The sequence below is a fragment of the Scleropages formosus genome, chromosome 4 (genome assembly GCF_900964775.1).
Source record: "Scleropages formosus chromosome 4, fSclFor1.1, whole genome shotgun sequence".
Taxonomy (NCBI): Eukaryota; Metazoa; Chordata; class Actinopteri; order Osteoglossiformes; family Osteoglossidae; genus Scleropages; species Scleropages formosus.
This window is the reverse complement of record NC_041809.1, coordinates 27,367,545-27,393,681: the sequence shown is the minus strand read 5'-3', so window position 1 is coordinate 27,393,681 and position 26,137 is coordinate 27,367,545. Positions and strand designations below refer to the sequence as shown.

At 40.6% G+C, this 26,137-nt stretch overlaps 1 pseudogene; it reads right to left on the bottom strand.

Annotated features, from left to right (window-relative positions):
• Positions 1-6: 6 nt before the first annotated feature.
• On the bottom strand, positions 7-23,396 carry LOC114910409 (uncharacterized; annotated as a pseudogene).
• Between the last annotated feature and the right edge of the window lie 2,741 nt (positions 23,397-26,137).

Sequence of the window (26,137 nt, the reverse complement as noted above, 5' to 3'; positions counted from 1 at the left end):
TGAAATGGCTTTAATTATGCTCCTGTTTAACAGTGTCTGAGCTTGTGTTTGTGTCTTAATGTCAGTGAGCCTATAGAGTTGGTGGTTTGTGTGTCTCCACATACAAGACATGAAAACGTATCCTCACCTTCAGCAGAAGTGTAAGCAGAGCAACCAGCAAACCCACAGCCACAATAGATGACAGGACAGCCCAAACACAGGTGGCATGTTTACACCTGCACAGTTGCTTCTGCATGAAGAACCGTGCCAAGCGCATACGGCTCTGATCCAGCGGGGGGTAACGGGCCTCATTCAGGCTCTCCATAGCCAGGGACCTGACAAAGCAGCTTCGATGGTGGCTTAGCTGATCAAAAGTGTGTTTGCCATGGTAGGCACCCATCCCACTGTTTCCTGTAAAGGATCATCAGTGAAAAATCCATCAGAGCTTTGTGTGCTCTGACAAAGAGCTTAAATTTCACAGTCACATGTTTCTGCATAAAAATATGTAGTGAGTAAGGCCACAGCCTGTAACTTAAAAATTACTGAATGAAGTTCAAGCAAGGACCCTGCAATGGTACCCTTAACAATCTTCACTAACTAGGTAATGACCACTTCTTTCTGCTGGTTCCCTTTTAACAGAGACAGGCAACACAGCTCTCCTTTCCACAAAGCTGCCTGCTAGGCTTACCCACACCCCCAAAGGGTAGCGATGACACTGTGTAGTGCATTACCACATCATTCACCATCACTCCCCCACTGGAGGTCTCTGCCATCATCTTCTTTATTACCTGAAGGCCAGAAAGAAAAGGACCAAAGGAATTGTTTACATAAAGGTGTTTTTAGATGTAAGATTGTTTTTAATGCCACCTCAGTTTTCTGTTAGCAGACTGAAATTACATGTATGATATCATTTATCATATAGAGATTTTTTTGAATTTGGAATTAGCCAAGTTTAGGAAATGTTTCAGGTTCAATGCTTTAATCCTAATCCTGTTGCGATATCTATACACCTGCATACAGCCTTACCCAACTTTTTTACAGCACCTGGACATCCTACCTGTTTCTTTGAAGAGAACACATAGAGGGCCAGGGGCTTTCTTGTTCATTAATGAACTGGATAGCCTCGTTTACACTGCTGACCGGTACGATGGGTAGCAGGGGACCAAAGATTTCCTCCTGCATCACTCTGGCCCCTGATTGGACATTCTTGAGCACTGTGGGGGCTGGAGTGGAAGCGAGGTTGTTTTTAGCATGTGCAGTATATGGTACACATCACTAAAAAGGACATCCAGTGACAGAAGTACCAAAAAATGTGAGGTGGACAAATCTATACCATGTGCATTGTGTTTCTCTTTGGAAATTAACTCAAAATTGGCAGTTTATCTCCAGGGTGTTTGAATGCCCACTAATGGCCCCCTTTTCTTGGCAACTCCCCAGAAACAGTCAAGCACAATGTAGACAGACCCACCAATGTAACACTGCTGCTGGTCATTCTCTCCACCAAAAGCCACCTCACAGCCTTTCAGAAGCTCCATAATCCTTCCAAAGTGGCGCTTATTAATGATGCGTCCATAATCCGGTGAAGTCTTGGGGTCCTCACCATAGAACTCCTGCAAACAAAAACGTAATAGACTACCACTGAGCCACAGAATCATTTCCAACTGAAAGGAAATGGGTCAAATTGTTGTCCCCAGGAACTCTGATAAATGGCAGAGAAAAGAAGTACTAAAGATATTTACGTGGAGTGTGCGCCGGATTTCCTCCACCACTCTGTCCTGGACGGCAGGGTTGCACAGGATGTAGTCGGGAGCGATGCACGTTTGGCCACAGTTGCTAAATTTTCCCCAAGCGATTCGGCTGGGAACCAAAGTAAAAGAGAACATCAGTGTCTGACATACTGCTAAGGTCACATCAGATTATGTGCTCCATCATGGGGTCTAAATTCAGGGCCTCTACAACTAAACCACATTCATAACCATCCCTCAGGCAGGCAATGGTGAGGTCACAGCTACTATCGATGTAACAGGGGCTCTTCCCCCCCAACTCTAGGGTGACAGGAGTTAGGTGGCGAGAGGCAGCTTCCATCACCAGTTTGCCCACAGTACTGTTCCCCGTGTAAAAGATGTGATCAAAGCGTTGCTTAAGCAGCTCCTGAGTCTCTGGAACCCCACCCGTCACCACAGGATACATCTCCTGGAACAGTGCAGAGGCAGACACACAGTCACACATTTTCGCGCATATGTATACAGACATGCTGTCAGGTGAACTGAACACACTCAGAAACAGCCAGCCTGGGGAAATGACACACGATGCTCAAACAGGTAAACCTAGAGGGAGGTACTGTTGAGGAAGGAAACAGTCAGGGTGCAAATTACTTCTACTTCCTGCAAAATTTGGTTCATGGCTTGTCGAAAAATATTGAGGGTTAATAATTGAATGCATGATAGGTCATCGAAGGACATTCAAGGCTATTTGGATAATGTAGGGATTCTGCTCTGTTCCCATGATTCAGCAATTTCACTGATTCTGACAGTTACACTTCTTGAATACTGGTAAAGTATACTCCCTTAGACTCAGACAGAAGCATACAGACAAATACCAGCTGACAACAAGGGTGGTGAGAGTGACCAGTTGTGTAGGTTTCAGGAATGCTCCTTACTCTACCAGGTAGAGTGGGAGCAGTTCGTTTCAGAAGCCTAGCGGAGTGCTCACTCAGCTCAGAGGTTTCACTATGCTGCATTCCCTGGTAGGAGTCAAAAGTAGGTTACATTTCAATTTGTACAGTTCCCCCTATTATACTTACAAAGGTACTGCCATAGTAGGAATAACCTAAGTACCCAAAAATAGTTCCGAATTACCCATGATAGTGTTTTCCAATAGTTAATAACTATTAAAATATAACTTTTGTTTTATAAAACACACTGTAACATGCGAAGATAAGCATTCACAGCTTTACCTTGATACTAGATACATTCACTAGAACTACAGTTGTTCCCCAACTAAATAACTTTCAAGTAACGTACTTCTTGTACGTAGTATTTTTTCTCATAAAAAGAAAGCTAGCGTCCAAATTCAAACTGTGCATGAAATTCAGAAGCCCTGGATTAAGTGTTTCAAAAAAAGAAGGTACAAAACAAATTGAACAGGCTGTAGATAATCCTATAATAGTTTTAAGCCATCAGTGAAAGCATTGTCTTTCTACCATCTTGCACCTCCACAAAATATCTGCAGCTCCAAGCTGAGGTGACACACAGTTCATGTTGGTTCACACACAAGTCCTAGTTTGTCCTAGTTTCTATATAGTTTGTTAGATCTCCCCACATTCACGTGGATTTCCTCCAGCTGCTCCAGTTTTCAACCCACAGTCCCAAGACATAGGTTTAAGGTAACTCAGTGACTCTGAATTGCCTTCAGTGCTTGTACATCTGAGTGAAATGTGTATGTGTGTGTGCGCGTTGCCCTGAGATGGACTAGCATCCCATCCGGGTTCGCCCTACCTCACACTTGTGGTCTTCAGGACAAGCTCTAGAAGGCCACAACCCAGTATCAGATAAGCAGCTACTGATACTGGCTGGTAAGACCTGTCCTTGCCTTTTCAACATCTTTCACCGCATACTTTAAAACTTTCTACTTTAGGGCTTATGAAAGATTTTTTTTTTTTTTACATTATGACAGTTTACAAGATTTTTTTCCAAGTGATGCTTGCAAGTGGGCACACTGCCATGAGACAACCGAGATGCTCTAGAAGTCATGTCCCATGTGGGGCTGCTCACATGGTCAAAAATGTTAATATTTTGAATTGTAAATTCATGTTTTATCTTTCAGTTTCTCATTCGTATGAGTTTACAGCTTGTTATGTGAATTTATTGGGTACAAATTAAAATCTGTACTGTCACAGTGGTGGCATTACATAAATAATGGAGAAGTTAACAGATTCTTAAATGTGAATGTGATCTGAACTGGGCAGTGAGTTCAATCAGCTTCCCAGTTAAGGGAGAATGGAATGTGAAACAGATCGGCTTTACCTGCTGCTATAGCCCCCACAAGTGGCTGCAGTGTCAGGCCCCAAGGGTAGTTCCAGGCCCCAATGATGAGTACCACCCCGAGTGGCTCAGGCTGGATGTATACTTGGTCCAGAGGGTGATTAGATTCTTCTCCACAGGCCTCGGTTGATGCCCATTCAGCTAGCCTGTCTACTGCCAGTGTGATTTCTGTCTCTAGAACCAATGAGTTCGAAGAGCTGTGTGATACTCTGGCTCTGTCGTCACAAGAACAGCCAAGAAGTATAAACATTACCATGTAATAGATCCACAGTTCTTAGCCCTTGCCCTAGTGACCACCTTTGTGTACTGGTCATCTCGACTGGGGTCTTCAATAGATCATTGTATCAAGATTCAAATCATGTTTAAAACGAATGTGTTACTAAAGACTAGCTGAGAATTGTTCAAATGAGTGAAAGAGGTGTGAGATATCCATAACAACAGGTATGAGTATATGAGAGACCAGATGCAAGTGCACCTGTAGTAATACCATGTAACCTTTATTTACTCCTTTATGAATGCACTGTGTAATATACTAATACAGAATTTAAAGGATAAGTTTATTGATTGATGTAAATAATATAACTGATCAGTCCTTGACAAAAAAGGCATTTGAACTTACTGTATTCACTGATTAAGGGAAATTCCCCAATTAATTTTTTAATTTACCTGCATTTTAGTGTTAAAACCAAGCATTTGGGGGCAACAGTAGTTGGGAAATGCGGGTAAGGGATGAAGGGGTGATACTGGAAGTCTTTGATCTGCCTAATTAAATTATTATGATCTAACTACACCCCTAAGCACACATTTAAACAAGGCTCATGAATCATGTACAGTAACACTTCATTTAGGCTACAAGAATGATCTTGTGCTCACAGCACTGTCGTTCAAGAAAGTATTTCAAGGACCTTGAAAAATGTTACCATTACAAAATAAAATGTTACCATTTTTTTTCATCATATTCACTGTGGAGACAGCTGGTAGCATAGTGGTTAGTGCTGCTGCCTTTGGATCTAAAGGTTGCAGGTTTAATTCCTGCCTGGCTATAGTACCATTGAGCAAGGTACTTACCCTCAATTCCTCCTGTAAAAAATTACCAGCTGTATAAATGGGTAAATAATTGTAAGCTTGTGATAATTGTAACCTTAACATTGTAAGTTGCTTTGGAGTAAAGTATCAGCTCAATTAATAAATGTATACAGTGACACACAAAAATCCTTTCTAGCACAGGATGGTTGTGCAGAACTCTGCCAGTCAATGGGTATAATGAAATTCTGTAAATCCAATTATTCTCCAGTTCAGACATGGGGGAAAAAAAAAAACGCAGAGAAAGAAATTTTGTTTTCCTCACTAACCACAGCCCTGCCACTGATACCTTTTTAGATGGTTTGACGAGTTCCACCCCATACGCTTAAAGACAAACCTTATTGAGATCTTGTTTCAGTGCTGTTGCGATCTCTGCCTCTCGCTCAGTGATCATTCTGCGCAGGGCCTTCAACTGCTGAATCCTGAACTGAGGTGTCGTGACCTTCTAGACAGGAACGCGGCTCTGGCACATTCCACTGCATGCTGCTCTGTGTAGTGCTGACAAACACACATAGATGCATAATAGCAAGTTAACAGAATAACATTAATAAAACAAAACAGGCTGGAGTGGACTACTAACACTGAGGGTCTCTACAAAAGGACCATCGTTGCCTTTACTTTCTGGGAGACACCCTGGGCGGGATGCCAGTCCATCACAGGGTACAGGTGAATAACTTAATGGAAAATTCTACCTGGGCACTGGAAGTTATGCTGTACTCTCTGCAGGAATTGGTATAGGGAAGGATTTTAAAATTCCTAGTCATCATGAACAATGACTCTTACCCTCTGCAAACCACCCTGGCTACACAGAGACCACGTTCAGCAATAGTCTGGCCCAGCTGCACAGTTCCAAGCAGCACTGGCTTAAGTGATTCCTGTCAAAAGTCATGAGGCTCTATAATGAGCTGTTGTACCACAGGGAGCAGCTGGTAGGTAGTGGTTAATGTTACTCTCTTTCGACCCCAAAGGCTGCAGGCTTGAACCCCACCTCCAACTGCAGCACTCTGAACAAGGTACTTCCCTAAATTGTGCTATTAAAATTACCCAACAGTATAAATGGGTAAATATTGTATGTTCCTCAACACTGTAACATGCTTTGGAGAAAAGGATTAGGTAAATGTACTGACTGAGTGAAAGTCAACAGTACTTTTTTACTTATTTGCATCCACAAACTTTTTTTCTACATTATTCTATGTCTATTTTGCATCATTTATTTATTCCTGTATTATTCCAGTGTCTTTTCTTAATACTTCTGTATGTATGCTGTTGTAACCATTAAATTTCCTTCAGGATCATCTCAGATTTACATTTATGCATTTGGCAGACACTTTTCTCCAGAGCGACATACAGCTCCGAGTGAACAAAAGAGCACCCCACAACAGACAGAAGGCTTTAAAAGATAGGTGCGAGTACTGAAGAACAGCTGTTGTCATATCGCACATATTCCAGTAGCCACCTATAGAAGTAACATGCAAATAGCAAACAGACAGATAAAAAGTAGAAGGTGGAACTAATTTCAGTTTCAAGCTTTATTGTGTACAAGTTTTATTGTTTCACATGTACTGAATGAATACACTGAAATTCTTGTGCCACAGTTCTCTTTTCTTACAGTAATATATATTGTGGAGTGGAGAGTGCAGGGGGTTACTAAGGTGAGTTGAGACCCTACTTTAATGCTGGAAGGGATTAAGGACTTAAGGGACAGAGGGAGTTCATTCCACCTCATCAAGGCCAAGACAGAACCAACAGGCTCCAGATTTTGGGGCCTTTGTGAGGGAGATGAGCAAATAGTCCAAGTAGAAGAGTGTAGTGTTCTTGCTGGGGTGCAGGCATGGATCCGGTAAAACGCATAGTTTTTCTTTATCAATAGCTATACAAATAATACTGTGCTCAATGACTTTTTTAAACCATGTTAAGGCTGAAAATAAAATGCATCCTCTCTATTAGCACCTATTCATGTGCGGTGTTCCCCACCCTCTTTGCAACAATGTGATTTCAGTACCTCACAGTCTCTTAAATACGTTATGAATAAAAACCATGTTGCTGCCAAAATTATACAGATTTCTTTAGGGACTAAGGTACGTTTTGTTACCTGCAAGCACAAAGCATTATGAAGTATGCTGTCAAAATTTACTTTTGTATATATTTCGCTGTCATTTTGTCTGTTGTTCTGCAATTACTTTTATTGTTTAAAAAAAATAAGCCTTGAAAAATAAGGCAATCGCTCAACCTTCTAAGTAATTCTGACCAGCCGAATCATCTACAACTACATCATTTTATTGCTACCCTAGAAAAATACAATAGATTATGGACAGATTTAACAAAGGTTGACAAACAGCTCATTATAACTCCTGGGGCTTGATTTCTGTATTACATACCATTTTATCAAGTGCTGGTACTGGCTCTTTGGACAGTGGGAGATTTGGGAACAAGCCCTTGACATGTCTTTTAGTGACCATGACTGGTCATCTATATGTGCTAAACTCTTTCCTGCCTGAACCTCCCTCAGCATCAAGGAACAAAACATGAAGTTCATTCACAAAATCTATCTGTGCCTTCACAGGATATTCAAAGGGACATCGATGTTGTGTTTTAAACGCAAAGCCTCTCCAGACACTGATACATTTATTCCGACACTCCAATAAGATACAGGCTTACTGGACACCCATGGGTCTCACACAACCATCCAAAAACCTTTAACAAAAAAATTTGATTTCTCCCCCACTATTCTCTTGTTATGGGGTGCAGTGGTGCAGTGGGTTCGACTGGGTCCTGCTCTCCAGTGGGTCTGGGGTTTGAGACCCGCTTGGGGTGCCTTGCGATGGACTGGCATCCCGTCCTGGGTGTGTGCCTTATGCCCTGCGTTGCCGGGTTAGGCTCCAGCTCCCCGCGGCCCCACATGAGACAAGCAGTTTCAGACAATGTATGTATATATATTCTCTTCTTAAATCGCAACCCATACTCTTCTCTAAATGCTGTTATGGTATGCAGACTAACCATTATAAAGACTTGACAAAGAAATGTATTTTAATGTTGTCTACAGTGAACTGAACACTGACCGAGGTGTTTAAATTTCTCCCCTTGATAAATTGACATTTGCATGACAATTCAAAAGAATTCTGGAATATCTGGACACCCTTGCCTTGTAGAAGTTACTAGAAGAAGGTGCTACATCATGACCTACTCTACTACGACAAATTGTTCTGACCCTGCCCCTCGCTCTATGTATGTAGTACACACATATTGTTTTTTTTGTTGATGTATTGTCCATCTCTCTCTGTACGCCGTTGTCACCCTGTGCTGTTTATGAAACAAAAAACAAAAAAAAAAAAGTAAGAAAAAGTGAATCCGCAGTCAAGACGATTAACTTCGTTGCTACAAAAATAAGTTGCGCGAATCACGGTTGACCAGGTTGTTTGTAGAAGTGAAAATTTAAATCATTTGTGACGCCCGCTTTCAGTAAGTACCATATTTTATTGCCTAATTTCGCACCACAAATAGTGGATGGCTTCATTTGTTTACTTGCCGTATCAGTGTGAAAGCTTTCCGATGCGTCTGGATTTAAAACCACCTGGTGAGTTGCCGCAGAACCATGAAGTCAGACACCTGCGCTTCACCTTTTCAGACTGAGGACTCGACAGCAGTTAACGTAACGTCAATACTGTCATAATTACTAAAATTTGAAAGAAAACCCTTACCTCCATCAGAGTGCACAATTAATTTGCGTTGAGCACACGGGACTTCGGCGATATTCTGGTAAAGTTTTATGCCGTTAGTACGTGACGTTGTGTGATGATGAACGATGACGACGGTGCATAATGGTCGTGTGAAGGAACTCTACTTAAAGAATCACACATCTGCAGCTATGTCTCTCTAACGTAGTGGACAAATCGTATTTTCTATGAAATGTACGTCGCTTTGGAGAAAAGCGTCTGCTAAATGAATCGGTGTAAATGTAAATATACTTTTGAAGCCATAAAACTTGATTTGAGGGCGCGTGCGCAGCTTGTACTACGCTTAATCAATGGCTCAATGTTGAAGTCCATTTGCTTATCAAAAGTCGTATAATCACGTGTAAGAAATTGCTCTAAATTCCAACAAAATTGCAGGCTTAATATCTAGGAATGAACCATGAGGATATTATACATCTGTGCCGATAAGAAATTAGATGAAACAAGGCAGTTCTTACACTTCATAAGTATGCCATATATAAAACCCAATTTGGTTTTTTTATTCCATGTATACTGTAGGATTCATTTGAATAACCCAAAATAATTTGACAGTGTTCAGGGGGAGATGTCAGGACCCAAAAGGACAATACCTCTATTGGCCAGAGGAGGTGCCACATAGTGCCGGTAGCCCAGACCCATCATGCACCTGTTCACAATGTGGTAGTTGCTGAGGTATAAAAGGGGCAAGTGGTGGAGGATAGATTGCAGATTTTTAATAAGTGTTTCTATTGTGCCCTCAATTTGTTCTACAGGTGTTTATGTTCCAGTCCTGAGTGCCCATCCTGTTAATGCCTGCCTCTTGTTGTAACACCATTATAAAGTTTGCTGATGATACCACCATTGTGGGTCTGATCACCAACAATAATGAGATGGCCTACAGAGAGAAGGTGAGGACTCCTGACAGGGTGGTGCCAGGACAACAACCTGTCTCTCAGTATCAGTAAAACTAAGGAGCTGGTGATCGACTTCAGGAAACAGGATATGGCTCATACACCCATCTGTATAGGAGGGGACACTGTAGAAAGGGTCAACAGCTTCAGATTCCTAGGGGTCACCCTCACTGCCAAACTTGCATGGACTGAGCACACAACATCAGTCATCAAAAAGGCCCATCAACATCTCCACTGCCTCATCTGTCTGAAGAAAGCCAGGATGCCCACTACAGTCCTCACCACTTTCTACAGGTGTGCTGTGGAGTCCGTCCTCACAGAGTGTTACATTCTGGTGTGGCAGCTGCTACACAGGACAAGAAAGCCATACAGAGGGTGGTCAAAACAGCTCAGGGAATCATCGGCATACAGCTACCAGCAGTCCGGGACACCTACACCACACGCTGCTTCAGAAAGATGATACGCATCATGAGAGACCATAGTCACCCCGCATGGGCACTCTTCTCTTCCCTACATCTGCAAAGCAGCTCAGGTCTATTCGAACCCGCACTGCTAGGTACAGGAACAGCTTTTACCCCACTGCTGTAAGAGTATACAACACTCACCAATGTGCCACCTTTAGTAGCTAGAGTTGGACTGCTCCACCCAAGCACATTGGTAAATTACACTGTCACTTTAAGCATTCTCACGCTCAGAGTTCTCTGGCTGTCTACTGGTATTTATTGTTATTGCTTCTTAGCATTACTCATTGTCATTTCTATTGTCTTGTCCATAGTCTGAGGAGAAGCATTCAAAAAGAATTTCATCATGATACTTGTACCTATGACAATCAATTTGAAACTTGATCTCCAATCCTGGTCCAGTGTTCCAGTCCGGTATTTCGTCACGCCTCCGTGTTCAAGTCCTGCTCAGACAGATCCACGTTTCACTTTTCACCTTTGCGCGAACAAACTGTGTGTCTCTTGTGCCGCGTTCATTGTTTCACCTCCACCCGGTACTTTAGAGTTTGCACTGTGCCCTTATAAATACACTCTGCACGGGGGGGTCATTTACGTAACAGCAACGCGCGTCGGTGTGGACGCTACAGGATAACTGACAGTTACCTTGGCACCGATTTCTTGTGCTAGTATTGTTTTTAGGTGCGTGAGTTTACCAGAGTTGCGCAATGTTCTGATATGTTTTTACTACTAGTGTTTAACCAATTTGCTGGATATGCATTGTGAGGTGTTTGCTTGTGGCAGGTAACTGTTGGGAGTGGGGTTGTTAGGAGTCATGTTCTTGAACAGGTATTGAACATGGTGGAACATGGTATGTATGGTGGTGTTGGTTCCTGTGTCCTGTTCAAGACTGACAATCGGGCAGCCTTTTGGTTAAAATCAGAATACAGTTCCAGAGATTTCGGGTGGGGCAAAGAGAACATCACTATGGGTGTCTTACCTGCTACTTTCATGGGAGGAAGCTCTGCTTGCTTTTGAGGTTTTATTTAATTGTTGGCAGCCTGTGCTGTGGAGCCTATGGTTCAGGGTTTCAGATGGCCCGAGCGCTGTCCCCATGTGAGGTGATGGGGTATTGTATTTCTAGCTGTTTGTATGAGCATCACTTTCCAAAAGCCATGGACAGTGCTCAGGACCTTGAGGAAAAACAATGGCTCTGTGGATGCCCACCATTAAGAATTCTCTTTACTATGTAGGAATGTGGGATCAGATGAATTCAAGTTGCTTTAGCAGTCTTAACAGCTATCTGAGTGATGGTGATCAATAACAAAGAATTCTGCACATTCATTAATTTCACTGACACTTCTTCCCAAGGCCACTTTCAATTATTTACATATTTATACAGCTAGTTAGTTTTACTGAAGCAATTTAGGGGAAGTATCTTTCTAAAGGGTACTACAGCTGGATTTGAGCCTGCAACCTGACCTTTAGGTCTAAAGGTAACAGCTGCTCCATGTTTATTGGATAAATCAGTCAATAACTGGCATTGAATAGGATTTTGTAGAGATAATGTTATTTACTTCCCAAGCAAAGAGAACTTACTCAGGAAAGTTGCTGTCATCCACCAGTGCATTTTACTGCTAGCAACTGCACAGCAGGCTGTGATGGCCAAGTGGTTAAGGTGTTGAACTTGAAATCCAATGGGATTTCCTTACGGAGGTTTGAATCTTGCTTGTAGCATAGTGGTTAGCGCTATTGCCTTTGGATCCAAAGGTTGCAACACCCCTGAGCAAGGCACTTATCCTAAATTGCTCCAGTAAAATTACCCAGCTGTCTAAATGGGGAAGTTAATTGTAACCTTAACATTGTAAGTTACTTTAGCTGACACTTTTCTCCAACCAAGTAAACAACCTGCATTTTTACAACACATTTTGGAAAACAAAGTACAATTTAAGATTACTTAAACTGAGACAATGGTATCTATAAATTCTTGATGAACTTGAATGCTCATTAACATGAGGACCCAGTTCAGTAGCAAATATTTTCAGTTGGCCCATCTTTCTTTCGGTCCAATCTCAAAAGACAGACCTCCGTTCTTACACTACTCTTCTCCCTCTGAAATTACCTGCTTTTCCAAATTTAGATTAAGCTAAGCTTTGCAGTTGTGCATAAAATGATTAGGAGAATCTTTTCTATGGTTATTGGATCATGAGCTGTGTAGTTTACATAGCTATATCAGTCAGTTTGCAGATGGAAAATGTGACAAAGGTATGCATTTAAGATATGTGCTTCCAAACCAAGCTCTGTGCATTTTAAAATGTCCAAAAAGGCATCTAAAGTCTCTGTGTATGTGTGTGTGTGTATATGGTTCTCTTTGAAGCTTCTTGCCAGAAGAAGGTCCTGTTATCACTAAGGTGGTTCTTCACTCACTGCTTGCTTGAGTCAAAATCATAGTAGTCCAGAACCTATTGCAGAAGCACAATACAGTAGGCTAGTGTACAAAAATTACTGAAACAAAGCAAATTTTCTTAATGGAAATATGTTTATTTGATAAAATATTTCAATGCAGACAGTCCAAATTAGTTCATTAGTGAATCTGCAATAATGGAGCAAGAATTGTCATTTATATCTAGTCTATGCTCCAGTGCAAATATGTTCATGACTTTGTTCACATAAGCAGGTTAGGAACTGAAGTTTTTTTTTGACAGGATGACACCAAAGATGTGCAAACAATTCACACTTTGATCCTGTCCCTATTGGCTTTTCAAATTCAGTTTGTTTATTGCATTATATTTCAGGCCACTTATCAATTTGATACAGAGACCATAGATTTATGCAATAAAATCTTTGAGTGATTATATAGATTGACAGCATCTTAAGGGGAACCTATCCCATGCCACAAAGCCATTCTGTAGAGGTTCCAGGAAAAGTCTGCAAAGCAGATTCCTTTAAGAATCTGGAGAGTGCAAGGGTGGGGTAGATGCACCTTCTACTCAGATCCCACAAGGCACTGAGGTAGCAGCACCACAGTTCTTGATTGGCCACATTTACCAACCAGAAAAAAATAAAGAACTGGGAAACTGACCCACTGAACAATGTCTTGCTGTGTCACATGCCTTTACTACTAGTTTCCATTAACAGGGTAATGCAGGCAAAGAACTGCTTATATAAGAATTAAAATGACTTATTCATTTGATAATTATATTATCAATTGTATTAATTTAAAATTGGTCATTATTGATGAGTAAAACAACTTTCAAAAAATTAAACTAAACGTTATTCAAGATTATTAAATCGGTCAGAACTTCCGGATACATGAGGTAAGGCAAACTTGTGCCAACTCCAAGCCCAATCTTGTAGACATGCACCACCGCATCACTGCAGAAACCTCTGAAAACCAATAAACCCACAAGTCATCCATGACACAACCAACAGGTACATGTAGGCCCATAAGCAGAAATTAAAACAAGTACTCAATTCTAAGGATCACACTGCAGAATATGAAAAGAGAAAGACATTACTTTAACTACATAAAGTTAAGTAGAAACAAGAACAAAGAAGTGTGTCACACAAGAGAAGGAGAGTCATAATGGGTAAAGCAGCATTCTTGTGATCAGGTTCCCAGTACAACACAGCACTTTTTGTACATCCTAGCAAAAGCCCATTTTCTGAAGCTATAGTCCATGACAATGTATTAATGTTGTGAGCAAACAGAATTTTTTTTTTTTTTTTTTTTTTTTACATATTCTGACTGCTAAACAGAATATCAAGATCAAATGTCATTCAAAGAAATGTACAGATAACTGCCAAACTAAAGCAAACAAGGAATGCAAATTATCCCAAAAACAAGTGCTTCAACACAGCTGTTGAAATGGTGTTTCAAGAGTTGATCCTTCAGATAATGAAGTAACACCATACTTAAGGTCATGTATAGAAATGCATATATATGGCCTGTTTGTTTATTTTGTTGGCTACTATGGCTCAAAGAAAAAGTCTCAACTTTTAGAAGAGGCTGGGACACATTGACAGGAACTTGAGAAACAAGACTGTTCAATTTGCTGATTTTGCAAAACAGCGGTTATTGCGGCTTGTGGAGGTTAAGATGTTACGTCCACATTTCCTTCATTTTGGCAGTTACCTGTATAAAGAGATCTGATGCCCAGAAACTAGGTTGGTCAATGACTCCATATTTAGAGGGACAATTTGAGGCAGGATGAGATGTTCAAATTACAGTCATGGAGACTGAAAGCCTTTTTCCAATAAATTAGTCATTAAGTCCTTGATGAAGGCTGATTGTTAGCCTCCAAAAATGAAATGCATACCACCAATTTGGACATGAAGAGCTCATCTGTTTCTTCTATTAACCAGGCATACTACACCTTCTACTTTTTAAAGTCAGAAGGAGATTAATTTATGCCTTAAAAGCTTTGCTTGACACCCCTTAAATGAAGAACTCTGGCAGTTATGAATTATCACTCTCAGCATTGTATGAGTTTTCTCTTGAATCTGAGAAGGGATTTACCTGAAGTGCAATGGCAGCAATCAAAGCCAGCAGCGGGAGCAGGACTAGCTTCCCCAAACGGCCCAGGTTCACCTGACGGTAGATGAAGAAACGGGCCCAGCCCACTTTCTTCGCAGTGTGTGGTGGGTACCGTATCTTATTAGCCACCTCCATAGACAAGGACTTGACGAGGCAGCTCCGCAAGTGACTGAGCTGATCAAAGCCGTACTTGCCATGGTAAGCGCCCATCCCACTATTGCCTATGGAAGATTAATTAAAAAAAGGCAACTGAAGTTTAATTACATTCCAGTTGGGCAACATGCACAAAAAAATGGGGAATGGTATTTCCATAAGCTACAAAGCAAATTTTAAGTAGTGTGTATTTAAGGACACAATCTGTATCTTAACTGTTGCTGGCTCAATTCCCAGGAAGCATCCTGCTTTACTAGACCTTAAGCAAATTATTTAGCCTCAAATATGTCACAAATAACATGCACAGCACATAGCATAGCAACAACCAATGTGGAATAATTGTCGAGTTGCCTCTTCAGTTGCTGTCCAAAGTGTTGAGTATACAATGTAAATAGCAGTGCTCCAACTCACCCACACCACCAAAGGGTAGAGAGCTGACGGAGTACTGCACCAGGCAGTCATTGGCCAGCACCCCACCACTGGAAGTTTCAGCAATCATCCGCTTGATCAGCTGAATGGAAGAGAAAGAACCACTGTAGTTGCCGTACTAATTCCACTTGTCTCATTCAGTCAACGGTTTGTGTGGCTGTTGCCCTGCTAATATGTGTGGAACCCCTTCTTTTTCAGTGCGGGACTGTTGCTATCATTATATTTTGTACAAAATATGACATAGTGCAGTATTTAGACCTGCTGCCTCTGCACTCAGTGGTTGCAGGCTTGATTCCTACCTCTTGCTATAGTACCCTTGAGCAAGGCACTTACCAAAAATTGCTCCAGAAAAATTACCGAGCACTCTACATATATAAATAATTGTAAATCACTTAATACAGCAAGGTCCTTCAGAGAAAGGTCTCAGCTAAATGAGTAAAGGTACATACTTCACCCGTACTACGTGTTCAGGTCTTCTTCATGTGTTTTTGCACATTATTATTGTTGTGTGTGTGTTATTTGGGAGCTTTAACTTGTTACCTTGGTGTCCGGAGAAAAGATGTAGAGGGCCAGGGGCTTCTCCCTCTCATTAATGAAAATGATAGCTTCATCCACGCTGCTGACTGTTATTATGGGCAGAATGGGGCCAAAGATCTCCTCCTGCATCACTTTAGCCTCTGGCTTCACATCTTTCAACACTGTGGGAGCTGGAGAAGAAGAACGGTCTCCTTAGCATGGATATATCAGTGCGTCAATCACTTAGCTTGTTTAATAGCAGCAGACTGCATGGATATGTTGGACACCCCCAGTCCCCCTACAATACATCCTCTCTTTTGAAATCTTCAGTTGGAAATAATACCTTAGATCTAATGTCTAGAGACTCCAACAGATTAAACTTTTAAATACAGCGTCTTCACATTCACATACCAATGTAATTCTGTGACTCATCATTCTCTCCTCCGAAAGCCACGAGGCTGTCCTCCATCATTGCCTTTACCCTCTTAAAATGGCGCTGATTGATGATCCGTCCATAGTCCGTGCAGCTTTTAGGGTCATCAGTATAAAATTCCTAAAATAAAAAATTAGAAATGGCCATCTCAAAATCATTTTATATCTGAAGTGGTTAATGCAGAAAATACTTTAATTTCTATTACTGACAGCAAAGATAGGAGAGCACACTCAAGCTTACTGAAGGAAAACTTTTAAATCCTATACATACCAGGAGGGATTTAATCAGCCAAGCCACTTATTCTTTATTTCATTATAAGTTTCTTTAATTTTGTACTAACAATAGTTCATTTAAATATATTACCAAAAATTGTTCTAGCCAAATTGTTACTTGTTTTTGTACAAGAGCCACCACACTGGTCTGACAAACAATTTCAGCACTGTTCCTTTCTGAGTACCACTGATCGCTGAGTGTTGTCAGTGCAATTCAAACCTTCACAGCTTTCCGGATTTCCTCCACCACTCTGTCCTGGATGGCAGGGTTGCACAGAACGTAGTCGGGAGCGATGCACGTTTGGCCACAGTTGCTAAATTTTCCCCAGGCGATCCGGCTGGGAACCAAAGCAAAAGTGTCTCACGTACTGTTGAGGCCACATCAGATTATGTGCTCCATCATGGGGTCTAAATTCAGGGCCTCTACCACTACACCCCATTCATAACCATCCCTCACCGGCAGGCAATGGTGAGGTCGCAGCTGCTATCGATGTAACAGGGGCTCTTCCCCCCCAACTCCAGGGTGACGGGGGTTAGGTGGTGGGAGGCTGCCTCCATCACCAGTTTGCCCACAGTACTGTTCCCTGTGTAAAAGATGTGATCAAAGCGTTGCTTCAGCAGCTCCTGAGTCTCCAGAACCCCACCCGTCACCACAGGATACATCTCCTGGAACAGCACAGAAAATCAGTCATATGCAAACACATTAAGATCCACATTCATATTCACACGTGCATAAAGGCAATTGAAGAGATATTGTCTCATGCATATTGCTGACAGAGGCACAGTCTAGGAAGGGCAAGGATTACCTTGTCCAGATAGAGTGGGAGTAGGTCCTCCATAATCTTGGCAGTGTGCATACTGACCTCAGATGGCTTCACCACTGCAGCATTACCTGGGCATGTGAAAAAGGCTTTATTGATGCTCAAGTTCCTTCCTGATAATACCTATGGTTGCATTTTGTGACAGTAATACATTTATGCTCTTCAGTACCTGGCAGACATATTGAAAAACACCAGCTGTATCCAGTGTATATTCATTAGCTGATAACATTATATCTGTTTTCTGGTATTTTAATAGAGCATGTAAATCATGTCCGTATGTTGCACAGTATAGTAAATATCACATTACTAAAAATTTCAGTCTAAATCTAAAGCCCAAGCAGATTCTGGCCCTGTGGTGTCTTTAAAAGACAACAAGGCTGGTGGGATACATTTTATTAACTTAAAAAAAACTGGATTTTTTCCATATAAATCACTTTTATTTTTTTTTAATCTTAAGCATTCAACGCAACTCTGATAGCAATGTTACCAAAATATTTTTTCTTCCAGAAACTGTTTAAAATTGTTAAATTATTTTAATTCTTAAAAGTGATGTTAATGATGTGGAATCCATTCTTGCTGTCACGCAGCTTCTTTGTGCCACTGCTTCCTCTACAGGCATAGAGCGCATCTTTAGCACATATGGATTTGTCCAGCCTAAACTTACGAACAGGCATAGCAAAGAAAATGCAGCAAAATTTGTTTCTCTTCAAGGCCCTGAACAAGAAATTGAGCTGCGTGAGCCATAAGTAATCCGCACTTCTAGTAAAACTGTTTACTGGTTTAACTCTCCCTAGACTCATTGTCATTTAATTCATGAAGGATGACATTAAATTCATTTATTTTATTCAAGTACTTTGTGCTGATAGTTTCCTGTAATTTAAAGCTGTTTTAAGTTCTTCTAGATATGTTACCAAATAAATCGTCTAAGGCTTGATGAAATATTAAAATTTACTGGGGAGGGGGGGAAAAAAAAAAAAAATCAGACTTCATTTATAGCAATCTTTTTTTTTTTTTTAAATAATTTGATTTAAATCGGCATAATTTAAATTGTCCAAACCCTGAAAGACAACACTCGAAAACCAGACAAATTTAAGTAGCTCTGCTGACAGCAGAAAAACATATGAAGAAGCTGACTAATAAAGTTAATATTTGCAGTGACTGAAACCACAATCATTTCCATAGAAGGCACACCTCATAACCAACAAGCAACTAAATCTTTGATGCGGTTATCAATTCCAGTTCTGCAGGACTCTTGTGGCTTCAAGTGAGCTGATCATAGAATTAATTAAATAATTCAAATCATGTTCAACTAAATTTCACTGAATTTATACAGTATTATACAGTTCTTAGGCTTGATAAGTTACATAATTCACTTTAATAAATCACAAAGTATAATTAATTGAAAGATTAAAAACTGATCGAACAAGCTGAAAGTCTAAGTACTTATTGGTAAATCACTTTAACATGATTTGAATGACTATGTATTTAATAGCTTAGTACAGACAACTTAAGATGCCTAACTGGAACAAAAAACAGTACAAAGAGGGTTCCTCCACCAGCAAAACTGGAAAGCTCTTTTGCAATGGCAAACAATGTAACTGTTGACCCTTGCATCAGTGCAATGAGTGAACTTTGCCCAAGCTGACTGAACAGTGCTGTGAGCAGATCCTGTGGACTTGACCACATATGTCCTGTCCCAATTGTAAATTGTAAGAAAGGGTTTAAGTTTTTTTTTTTATTTTTAGTTATGTAATAATGTTAATAAACTGTGGCTGTAAATCTTTTTAGGATGTTCACAAGAAGTCTTCCATGATTAAGATAAAACCATGCTTTAGTCATGCCTTTATTGCCTTACTGCACACGTGTACAGAGTTCACACTGAGGACTTTGCCATTAGGTGCAAAACAGATTAAAGAGATCAAGTAAAATGCCAGGCTGTCATGGCCATTCTTAAATCAGTATTGTCAAACCAAAATAAAGCATAAAAATTTACTGTCAAACATAACTCAGTCTTATGCATTACACATTACATTTCCAAGATGGAATGACCTCCCTCTCTCTCAGAACTGTTGAAGTTCATTCAACTGTCAAGAAGGTTCTCAAAACACATCTCTCAAACTCACTTCTCCTGTGATCTCCTATGTGTTCAATAAACACATACAATTTTATCTGTTTAGTAATTTTAAAAAAAACCTCTGTTTGCAGCTACTTGTATATAATGTATACTGGTTCGTACGGTAGAATATACCAAATTTACTGTACTCAAGAATCACGTCTGCATCCAAATCTCTCCTCCTGTTGATGTAATGCACTCTGTACTGTTCTCTGAGATGCATGTCTCCTTAGAGAAAAGCATCTGCTAAATTAATAAATGTAAATATGAAGAATAGGAGGCCGCAGGCATGATGTTGCACTCAGTGAGACTTGGCAGGGCACCCAAATCTACCTGCAGCAATGGCTCCAATCAGTGGCTGGATGGTGACTGCCCAAGGGTAATTCCAGGCTCCAATAACAAGCACCACACCGAGAGGCTCAGGCTGGATGTACACCTGGTCAGAGATGGTGAGCAGGTTCTTTTCTACAGGCCTCGGTGCAGCCCACTCAGCCAGCTTGTTCACGGTCAATGAAATCTCCCCTTCAAGACTAAGCGTCTCAAATAGAGGTATCCCATGTTCACTCTGAGCAGGACAAATTCATAGGCAAATGTCAAGAATCATCCAGTACAATTCAAACAGCCTGATTTAACTATATTTATGATCAAAATGTTCAGGTTGAAGGTGACAGGAGTAGATGTCATAGAAGAGGGAGTTAATATGGAATGACCTCCCCCTCAGAACTGCTGAAACTCTATTCACATTTAAGAAGGGTCTGAAAACTCACCTCTTCTGGACTCACTTCATCCATGAACTCTTAAGTTCATGTGAAGGGTAAATGTTCATGCAACCATAACTTTATGATCATGCATAGATAAGCCTTTACACAGCTGCTACTCCTGTATTGTACATAAATGTTTGTGTACTTTAAAAAATAAAATTAAAAAAAAATCTTGTAGCAAAGTCATTGGGAATCGTCTATTCTGAGTTTTATGCGCTTACTCGTGTGATGAACATCGGTGCATATCGTGGAAAGAAACTAACTTTACTTAAATCACATCTGCAACTATGTCTCTCCTAATGCAATGCACAAATTGCATTTCTCTGAGATGTACGTCACTTTCGAGAAAAGCGTCTGCTAAGTGAATAATTGTAAACAGAATGTGGCCATGTCATATCACCTTATGCAGGTCTTTATTAAGGGCTGTGGCAATTTCTGTTTTCCGTTCCACAAGGAAGCGCTGCAGGGACTTTAGCTGCCGGATTCTGTACTCCAGTGGTTTCGTCCTTCCAGTAAGGAAGGCCCTCCGTGCTCTCTCCACTGCCAGCTGTTCACGAGACATCCTGAGCAGGGAAATGTCACTACAGTATGTTTTTAAAAAAAACCTTCAAAATCTCTTGCAACAGCTCAAGCACATTTTTCCTTTTGATCCCCTTTCTAATTTTTATTGCTAAATGACCCATTAACATTCTGCTTTCAAATATACTCTTTAGTGAGTACAGCTGGAAAACAAGTACTAACATATTACAAAAGTATAATTTTGATGTACACTGCCTAGCCAAAAAAAAAAAAAAAAAAAAGTCACACTAATATTTTGTTGGACCGCCTTTTGTTTTGATTACGGCACGCATTTGCCGTGGCATTGTTTCAATAAGCTTATGCAATGTCACAACATTTATTTCCATCCAGAGTTACATTAATTTCTCGCCAAGATGGGAGAGTCAGACCACTGCGTAACGTCTTCTCCAGCACATCCCAAAGATTCTCAAGAGGGTTAAGGTCTGGACTCTGTGGTGGCCAATCCATGTGTGAAAATGATGTCTCGTGCTCCCTGAACCACTCTTTCAGAATTTGAGCCCGATGAATCCTGGCATTATTATCTTGAAACATGCCCGTGCCATCAGGGAAAGAAAAATCCTGTGATGGAAAAACCTGGTCATTCAGTATATTCAGGTAGTCCTGACCAACTGAAGCAACCCCCGATCATAACACTGCCCCCACAGGCTTGTACGGTAGGCACTAGGCATGATGGGTGCATCACTTCAGCTACCTCTCTTCTTACCCTGATGCACCCCTCACTCTGGAGCAGGGTAAATATGGACTCATCAGACCACATGACCTTTTTTCATTGCTCCAGAGTCCAATCTTTAGGCTCCCTAGCGAACTGAAGCCTTTTTTTCGATTAGCCTCACTGATAAGTGGTTTTCTTAAGGCTACACAGCTGTTTAGCCCCAATCCCTTGAGTTCTCTTTGCATTGTGCATGTGGAAATGCTCTTACTTTCACTATTAAACCTAGCCATGAGTTCTACTGTTTTTTACAATTTGATTTCACCAAACGTTTAAGTGATCAATTACGATCATTCAAGATTTTTTTTCCCCAACCACATTTCTTCCTCAAAGATGATGGTTCACCACTATCCTTCCAGCTTTTAATAATGCATTGGACAGTTCTTCACCCAATTTTAGTAGTTTCAGCAATCTCCCTAGTTGTTTTCTTTGCTTGACACAGGTCAATAATTTGACCCTCCTGAAACCGAGTAACAGCTTTTCCGCAACCACGGGATATGTCTTCCAACATGGTTGTTTAAAAAATAAAAAGCTACTCACTGCATCAGTTAGGGTTAAATAACCTGTTGCCAGTTGAAACATATTAATCACTGCAGTAATTATCCAATGGACAGCTCCTACCTATTAAATCCAGGTGGTGACTTTTTTTTGACCAGGCAGTGTAGATTTAATCACTTTTGTATACCTCTAAAAATATTCTTATACACAGACTACATGCTTAATGAATAAATAAATGTTCATCCCAAAATGCAGTGGTTAGAGCTACCGCTTTTGGATCCAAAGGCTGTAGGTTCAATCCCCACCTCCGACTGCAGTACCCTTGAGCAAGTTACTTACCTTAAATTGCTCCAGTAAAAATTACTCAGCTGTATAATGGGTAAATAATTGTAACCTTAACACTGAAAGTCGCTTAGAGAAAAAAGCGTCAGCTAAATGAATAAATCATTTATACATTTATTAACGTATCCAGAGCCTGCAGAATTCCTTTTAATTATCATGCAGATCAAATGTTAATTCTCCCATCGCATCGTAGAAAAATGAACACTTCGGTCATTCCCAAATGTATAGGGGGAAACCCAGGTGTAAACCCTAACAATATCATATGAATAAAACACACTGCGGCCGCACGTGTCCAGCGCGCGGAGCCTGACTGCCCCCACTCCCTCGAGCGGCATTAAAGCAGCTCACTTCGTATAAATAGGATCCTTCACGTTATGCTACAAGTATAAAATTAAACATGTATGCTTTAAAAAAAAAAAAAAATAATAATTATGGCAAATTTTATTTTTGGTGCATCACTTCCAGCAAGCAAACTTACTATTATTTCATACTTACAATTTACTTTGTCTTATGCTACTAAGTAAGTATAACGCAAAAAGACGTAGGCATGCACTGACTGGTAACATTGATTAATTATTTCACAGCACATTTAAAACTGTTTTTAAATAACATACTGTGTAGTGTACAATACTCTCTGCAGATGGTTGCGCAGCCCGGTACTCACTCACTACCTTGCTGGTTGCACACAACAACACTGGGAAAAATTATGTAACTTTGATTTTTCAGTGTTTTGATTATCAACATATATAGCGTTTGACTCTGGCTTATGATGTTAGATAAACGAAGCCAAAACACCGCATCAGAGAATACAAAGGATATCATTGTAAAGAAAAATAAGCTTTAAAAAAAAACAGACGACAATGAATCTCACGTGTAGTTCCTCATGCAACAATCAACATGATGAACAGTTCCTTGAGTCGCATTAACCCGTTTCGCATTTCCTCGATTTACGAGGCAGTATTTGGTTTTCCGCTGTATCATCTTACCTCAGGAGCGGTTATGATTCCGATACCGTATTCAGCAGCAGCCTCAGCAGATGAACAGAGCAGCTCGTGAGTCAACGGGGCGCAGCGCTCTCGCATTCAGCCCAATCACCGAGCGACTGTAGCTCGCGGCGGAACCAATTCCGCTGTAGGCGCAGTAACCGGCGTTCACGAGAGGGCTCGTCACTGTACTCGGGCGGCCATTTTCCCGCGCAGCCAGACGCGGTTGGTTAGAGCTCGTGTCATTCGAGGTACATTCCGGGAAGTATGGCCTTAGAGTTAAATAAAATGCAACGTCAAGTGAATTTATATCGGTTATACATGCAATGGACGTTACAGTAAATGTCTAAATTTCCCATCTTAACGAACAACGTCGACTGCTATGACTGCACCTGCAGCACGTAATATTAAATTGAACATATTTGAATTTATTTGAACGTAATCTGAGGCAAACCAGTCAGAACTTTAGAATGCTTCATATATAATTTACATCAAGAAACTTTGAACGTTTTTAGTAGGCCATGAATTCGCCAGAGTGTGGGCCACATTTAGTTTTATGTGTAATAAAGACCTATTATTGTTAATGTATGTCTAGGGTGTAATCTGGAGGGAGTCCTAGGCCTTCCCTCAGCACTTTGTCTGACCTCTGATACGAGGGTAAACTGAGCCCGAGCGCCTCGCTCCACACTACAGACTGTCCTGCAGCGAAGACGTTAACACCTCTGTGTCATCTTCCTTACCCATGAAAGGTAACGCTTACGTGTGAAACCCTGATCAAAAAGCATCGAGACTTCCACGCATCTGCGATAAAATTCTAGTGGAGGAAAAAAGGACTAAAGCGAGAGAAATGCAGTCATTTGCCTCTGAATATTATTTCTCTGTAAACAGTCTATGTATGTATAAGCCTGTGAGAGTGGGGAACATACTACACAAAAAGAAACTCGAGTTTACCCACTGGGTTACTTGTATAACACATTCACAGCAAAAAGAGGTCATGAGCTTTCAGTGGCATGGAAACATTACCTACATTCATCCATGTTTTCACCCAGGTCAGAGCCACTACTGTAGAAATGGCCAGATTACAAAAGGAATTTTCACATTACAGTTATTACACAGTGTCCACAGTGCACTTTTGCATACATTTACATTTATTCATTTAGCAGATGCCTTTGTCCGAAGTGACATCTCAGCAAAAATACAATTTGTGCATTACATTGAGAAAGAGACGTGGCTGCAGACATGTGACTCAAACTAGTTTGTTACCTTCCACTTGATGCACTGATGTTCATTACTTGAGTAGGTGCATAAAATGCAGGATAGATGAATCCTGATAACCTCCTATCAATTTTTTTTTATAATAAGATACACAATTACATACAGTGGCAGAGTAGCAGCTGTATAAAGGCTTATCTGGGGATGCTCATGAAGTTACGGTGCATGAACATTTACACCATACATGAGCTGGAGAGATCTTGGGCAAAATGGGTCTGTTAAAGGTGAATTTTCAGACCCTTCTTGAATGTAGACAGAGTTTCCATAGTACAAGAGAGAGAGGAAGGTCATTCCACCACAATGGAGTCAGAACTGAGAACCTCCAAACTTTACCTTTCGTGCACGGGACCACCAAGCGAGCAATAGGTGAGCTAAGGGGTCTGGCTGGGGTGTAGCACTTAATCAAGTCCTGTAAATAGCGGTGAGCAGTTCTATTGATGCATTTGTAGACAAGAATCTGGGTCTTGAATTTGACCCGGATCTATAGGAAGCCAGTGCAGAGAAATGAGTAGAGGAGATACGTGGGAACGCTTCGGCAAATCAAACAACTCGTGCAGCCGCGTTCCGTATCAGCTGCAGAGGTTTAATGGCAGTAGCAGGAAGGCCACACAGGACAGAGTTGTAGTAGTCCAGATGGGAAGTCACCATGGCCTGGACAAGTAGTTGGGTATAGGCTATACAGCTGAAATTATTCCTTTTCTAGTGGTACATTTTCATCAGACCAATTGGATTTAAATACCCACACATGGTACAACAAAAGTTGCCTCAGTTTTCAAAAGAATTGGTACCATACAGAAGAGTTCATTATTACATTTGTCAATACACCTGGAAACCTCTGCAGCTGTCAAAAAATAATCATTTTCAAAACACAAGCAGCTTTTATGCAATGATTTTTTAACTGGATTACTGCCACATTTTATTGGGTGTGACAGTACTGTGACATTGAGGAAATGAAACAAGAAAACAATGGCAAGAGTTAATCAGTTGTGGACTGGCCTATTTTGTGTTGGATATCTTTCAGCACTCACACTATATCAGGACATTTTTACAAATAAAGTAATCTTATACTGTTACTCCTTTTTTGATACATTGTCTAACCTGAAGAAACAAGGACATACCATTCTCACAAGACAACTCAGTAAAAACTGATAAGAATGTCTGCAAATGGGAATACTAACATTGGTTTTGGAAATGAAATAATATAATCAAGATTATTTTGACAAACAATGCCTAAGGCATAAGGGACAGTAAAAACAGCCACAGGGCAGGACCTATGCAGAATTTCTAGATGTCAGTGATAGCACCAGTCTTCTTTGAAATCAGTAACACGAGAATTAGAATCTTTTTTTTTTTTTAAACCAAAAAAAAAAAGAGAAAAAAAAACTGGTTTAAACATGCTTACAGCATGTCTTACATTTCCTTTCACACTGACTGGAAACTTATGTACAAAATATTTACAGTATAAATATCAATGTTAAGTGTATTTACTTCATAAATAATCTGTTTCATTATAATTTAACTAAAACATTTTATCTACTGAAATACAGTAATTTGAG